Below are 6,000 nucleotides of genomic sequence, written 5' to 3' on the forward strand. Positions count from 1 at the left end.
AACCCGCCTTCCTGCAGCCTATTTTGACGGGAGCTAATTGCCTGTGACTACATGGAGACAGCGGACCGAAACAACCACTGCATTGAGCTAGAAGTCTGAGGGGTTGAGGTAGGGCACAGGGTAAAGGGGACCCAAGGTAGGACCAAGTAGGGAGAGCTGTTTGGGGGAGGGAGTTGTCAGGAAGAGAAGAAATATTAGGATCTTCTTGACCCCCATTGCCCCCAGCGCTACATCAATCCCACTCATGGGGAAATAATCCTTCAAGACATTAAAGAGGCAATCTTTTGTGAGCACCTGCTCCCTTGGCGTTCAGCCCTGAAATGATTGAAGAACTAATCATCTAATAAGCATGCAAAATATTACCTTTGTTGTGACCACAAACTCTTCCCCACAGAATCGTTCCAGTGCATAGTCAAAGGCTGAAATTACCTTTAATTTCTACCAGTGGTAGAAACATGCAGCTGTAATCAAGCAGTCAAGGCAGCAAGCTACTGTTTTCCAGTCACACTTCAGCAGTGACGAAGCACAAAAGCCACACTAAGAATGATATAACGTGAAGAGCTTCACAGGGAAAACCTGAGCTGCCTCTTCTATATTCCATGAGCGAGACTTTAATGAGCAGTAAGACTGTGTAGCTCCTATTCTATCCATTTGGAGCGTGTGGGTGTATGTGTTGGGACTGACAGAAAATCAGACTGTAGAAACAGATTGAGGGAGATGAAAGAGGAGAGCGAGGAAGAATGGCAGAAGTTGAAAAAATATGCTCTGCACCGGCTTTTCATAGATGCCACACAAAAAGGAGGCTTCTTCCTTTTAAAGGAGAGGTAAGATACAAGGCTCCAAGTTTTTACTCTAGCAAGCAATTAGGGCAAATTGATTCATCATTTCCAGGCACAAGACAAAAACAGAAATCTAAGTGACTGGGATGTGCATCAAAATCATATCAGAGGACTCTTACTGTCGGGTAATGCAATGATCTGCGGCAGAGTCTGTGCCACACCAGAAGCGTTCCTGTTGGGCTGCAGTTGCTCTCAGTACAGGTACTTCTTCACAGCAGAGAACAGACCCGACACTGTATGGAAGAAACAGATGAGGGCTTGTTGCAATTACCCATCAGCTTTTTTTGCGCTCCAGGCCTCTGTGACCAGAAGCAGTGTAAGATGCAGCTTTTATTGGAGGTGAATGATCACTTGAGCAGCCCTTCATTCACAGAGCATGTGTACAAAAAGGAATTCTGTACAGTTTTGACACATACAATATAAATTGCAGGCTATCACTGTCACTCATGTAAACATCAATGCAATTTCAAATTGTAATGCATAATTCTCTATATATCTGTATGCTATAAGTGTACCATTTGAAGAAACTGAAACATATATTGGGAGTTAGAGAGTTCGATGTGTCATATTGAGTTGTGTGAGACGAGATTAACCTCTCTCAAAAAGATAAATGCATGATATCGTGTGGTGCACCGGATAAAAGGGGTGTTTCTTTGAAGCAACAGGAGAAAATTACAGTGTTTTGTTAATGTAACAAGCAGAAAGAGACTCAAAATATACTGAGAAACTGTGAGACAAATTTGGGAAAACAGCTGGCAGCAACAGTTTTGGTCATTTTAAGATTTGATTATCTGTATAAATTCTCATGTTATGCATCCCAGAGCAGTTGACTTTTGCTTTCCGATGTGCATGTGCCAAGAGTAATCCCATCTGCTCACTGAGGGCCACTTACAGAACAATCAACAAAGACTACTCACGAGATGTGAAGTATATTGTTTAGCTTCCACCATACTGAAGTCAGGAGCATTACTGATCAATATCATGAAGGCTGATCCTGCTTGATAATCGGTGCAGGCCAGTTAAACATCAATCACGGGATGCAGTTTGCAGGATTCATCCCAGGATTAGACGTATTCATGGTTTTCGTCATCCACTTTGGCAAATTATAAACCTTTGAATTAGAGCAATTTAATTTTTTCCTACGTGCTCATAACTGAGAGGAGTGGTGCCGATGAAAAAAAGAGGATCGACTGATAATTGAGAGAAGAGGAAGGGTAGAAAGAATGGGGGGGGGGGCAACAGACGCAACACTGTGTCTGGTATAGGATTATACCCTTACAGCTAATTACTCCCAGACTCTTCAGCACGGTGCCAGAAACTCCTGCACAGATACAGTAAGCCGGCACGCTGCCTGCCTCGCCGCCACACAAAGAGAATGTGGGCCACGGCGGAGGCTGGCGTGAGGCCTCGTCCGTACGCTGTGGCCGCTCGGCGAGCGAGAAGTAAGGAAGAGGATGTGCCAGCTGCTCGCAACTTTGAGGAGACAAGTTTTATGGGGCTCGACTGGGACCAAGACATCGACTTGGAACGCTTGTTCATGAGCTGAGAGGCTGCAAGTGCACACGCGGGGGGGGGGCATATTATGGGGTGATCAGTGCTTTTTGCACACCGGTTTAATAAAAGTCACAATCAGACCACATAGAGAGTGATCTACAACAAAAATAATTCAATCACTGGAAGTTCATGGTTTAATTCATTAGCTTGCTGAGTTCATCAGTTCATCAGATAACCCTGCACACAAATATTTCCAAACATTTTGTTGACTCCTTTTCCTGCAATACATTAACTATACGTTACAAATAAGTCACTGAAGAGGCAGCAGTGTTGATGTTCACAAATGATGCAGAAATGTTGGGCAACAAGCCTGCCCAGGAATGAGTACACAGCTCCAGCAGGGCTCAGCTCCTGCCCCATCCTGCCTGCCACACCAGGCTCTCACCTTACAACCCCGACGGGCATAGCAATTGCCAACCAAAACATCTGGCTCCGTCGAAAGTCAGTAAAGCTTCTACATTCAGCTGCCAGTCAAGAACAATAGTCTCGTCTGTCCCGCTCCTGGTCACCCCTCCCAGTGTAAGACTCAGCTGAGAAAAACCCAAAAACTTATGTGTGGCCGCTGCAAAACCTAGAGAGATCGGAACATGTGCAAAGCACTCTGAGCTTCCACTCATCCTTCCGCCCACATCAACAAACACGTACGACCAAAATTTCTCTGACCTCTGCTCAGTCAGCAGGGGAACATCCAGAAGGAGAACACCTCAGCCCAGTCGCCCTGTTACTTTTGGATGTCGCAGTGTTTTTCTTCTCCTCCCTCCCCTTGTAAAAACACACAGGTAGCTGGACAAGGATTATGTACTGCAGTCAAAACAGTGGACCTAAAAATACTCTGGACAAATCACTACAACAGCTGCTCTTGTCTGACTTGGGTAGCAAACAGATATTCCTGTTTGATATGTAAAATCTGACATGCTTTAAGCTGAAGTTGTGGAAAAGCTTAAAGAGTATTAAAAGCTCAGTGGATTGTGCCTGTTTAGAGGCATACCCATAGAAAAGGGCTTTTCAATAAATCCACCCGTCACTGACGGGACTGATGGTCAGCCTATTGATGCCTGTAAAGCACCTGCTTTACACATCATTCAAAATTCCTTCCAGCAGCCTTACAGGGATAAATCCTGCAAGCCACTTACTGACTCAATGACTCAGCCTGATTAAAACATTATTTCTTTGTTATAATCCATACAATCCTTCACTCATAACAGTGGGTTTTTTTTTTCATGATTTCCCCACCCCTTCCTCTTATTGCTCTGAACCAGGGCCAACCAGCGGAGGATCAGTGTGGCTTTAGTCGACGCTCACTGAGCAACAGAGTCTCAATCCGGCAGAAGGAATGTGACAATAATGCAGAGAACTCCTTCGGCAAACGCTGCGAGGGTGAGGAGGAGGGGATCATTTTGTGCTTAGCATGGTGCTGAGCTTGTGAAGCCTCAACCACTGGCCAAGAGGACTCGCCGTGGCATCACTGCCAGATGTGCACTCAGATTAAGCAGCTCTCGATGCCTTCCCATCCTATAAACCGTCGAGCAGTGTGGGCTTCAAGAGGCACGGATGACCCCAAGAGTGCGAGCTTTAACACCAGAGCTCAGTTGTGGTTATTCGTCATGATGTGAGGGAGAAATCTCTCAATCAGATTCATTTCTGATGTTTGGGCAGCTGAGTTGTAAAGACACACCTGTTTATGTTGGGGAAAAAAGAATAATGTTTGACAAGCTGATGCCTGGATGGAAAATAGAAAGTGAAGAAGTTGTGGGAGCCAGATTTAGCTCAGGAGAATAAGAAATGGCTGCACACTGCAAGAAGTATCAATCATAAGGAGTAATTCATGCCCCAGTCTCCTAAAGACAAGTGGAGATATTCAATCTCAAGGTTTCATGTGTGCAAAATCCTTTATAGCCTCAATTCTGTTGTGAAAAAATATCTAAATGAATAGAATGGAGCGTGCGTATTTCAGCCAATCTGAATAGGATTTCCAATCATTTCTGATCACTTCTCGTTCTGTCTCTTTGCAGCGTGCAGCACAGCCATGACACAGCAGCTGAAGGGAGCGCAGCGCCCTCTATGGGCGGCCACGTGAACTACCTCCTGTCCGTTTAGCCCAGTGAACGCACCAGCCTCGTCATATCGAGGTCAAATACGCTCAGCATCATTTGGACGTATCTGTGCAGATCATCAATAACACAAACATATATATATATGGGCAATAACCTCCACCTTCATAATAAAAAATAATAATCTGAATAAGACTGATGAGAAGATGGTCACATGTGCAGGTGAAGGAAGGTGGAGGCAGGCTGCCATGCGCAAAACTGCATATAAATTAACTGCATGTGCGTCTAATGGCGGCTATAAATCGTGCCATTACTCATTTTACGCGTCAAAATTCACGCACCATCAGGCTTCCGATGACAATCTGGATCTTAAATGACACGCTGAGCAGATCAACTCCAGCCGAGGCTCGGAAGCACGCGTCCACGCTGACGCTCAGGAATATTCTATCAAAAATGGGTGAATCCGACGCAGACGCGCACTCAAGCCGGCCCAGCGGCACCGTCCGAGGCTTTATCCATCACAAGGTTCGAGCCGGGAGCCGCAGAGGCTCTGACAACCTACCTTCCAGATCCGGCACGGGGAAACAGTCGCGGCTCGGTAACGACAGTAATAATCCCTTCAGGCTGTCAGCGGGGGGAACGCGTCCGGACCGCCGGTTCCGCTGCAGGCTGGACCGAGCAGAGAGCCGATGCCCCGGGTGGAGAGTGCGCTGCTCGGCGGCGGTTCATTCAGCTGAGTGGTCGGTGGAGGAGAGCGAGGCGGCTGACAAGTCGGTCAAAACAGCAGCACCACGCCTCCCTTCTTAAAGCCGCCGCGCTCCGTCTGCCGTCCCGACCGGCGTCTGCAGAGGAGGTGCACGGTCACACACGCGAGTCCAATTCCCTGCAATGCAAAGCAAGGGGCTAATTAGTCCTCAGTATTTTTCCTCTGGTTAATTAGTCTCAATTGGAAAGCGCACAGGTTGTTTTACGCACTGTGTTTTTGAGCATCTCTCCACCTCAGAAATATCTTATTGTACTGCAGCATGGCAGAAAGAATTTATTTCCCCTCTGAGATTATTCAAGTCTTCTCTCCTCTCCAAAAGACATTAGCAGCACAAAACACTATCAAGGACAAACCTGGTTTGACCTGCTCACATCTTGCAGCCACAACAGGTTAATCCAACCATCCACCCATCCATCCCTCCATCCATCACTTTGTCCTGTGCAGGTTGCACCCTGGACAGGTCACAGGACAAACACACTCTTACATCCACACCACAGTCATTAGTTAACCTAGCATGCATGTTTTTTGGACTGAAGTGCTCAGAGAAACCCAAACCTGGGGAGAACATGCAAACTCCACACAGAAAGGCCCAGCCAGTATTTGAACCCAGAGTCCTTTCACTATGAAGTAAAAGCACAAACCACTGTTCTGACGACAAAGACATTTTGTGCTGCTTTTTTTTTGTAGCAAGAAATAGTGTTGTTTTACTAAATATCGGCAGCTGTCACTGTGTGTTAATCTCCAGTCTGATGTTACTTTTATATGTATTAACATTGATAAAGGGAATCAA

At 46.1% G+C, this 6,000-nt stretch overlaps 1 protein-coding gene across 1 annotated transcript in view; it reads right to left on the bottom strand.

Annotated features, from left to right (window-relative positions):
- The window catches only part of daam2 (dishevelled associated activator of morphogenesis 2), a 99,750-nt gene extending 94,587 nt beyond the window's left edge, over nucleotides 1–5,163 (bottom strand). Inside the window, exons 1-2 of the mRNA XM_030117732.1 lie at nucleotides 5,007–5,163; nucleotides 959–1,072 (exon numbers count right to left, since the gene is read on the bottom strand). The gene's annotated coding sequence lies outside the window, so the exon portion shown is untranslated. The remainder of the gene's footprint in view (nucleotides 1–958; nucleotides 1,073–5,006) is intronic.
- Between the last annotated feature and the right edge of the window lie 837 nt (nucleotides 5,164–6,000).

Source organism: Salarias fasciatus, chromosome 19 (genome assembly GCF_902148845.1).
Source record: "Salarias fasciatus chromosome 19, fSalaFa1.1, whole genome shotgun sequence".
Classification (NCBI taxonomy): Eukaryota; Metazoa; Chordata; class Actinopteri; order Blenniiformes; family Blenniidae; genus Salarias; species Salarias fasciatus.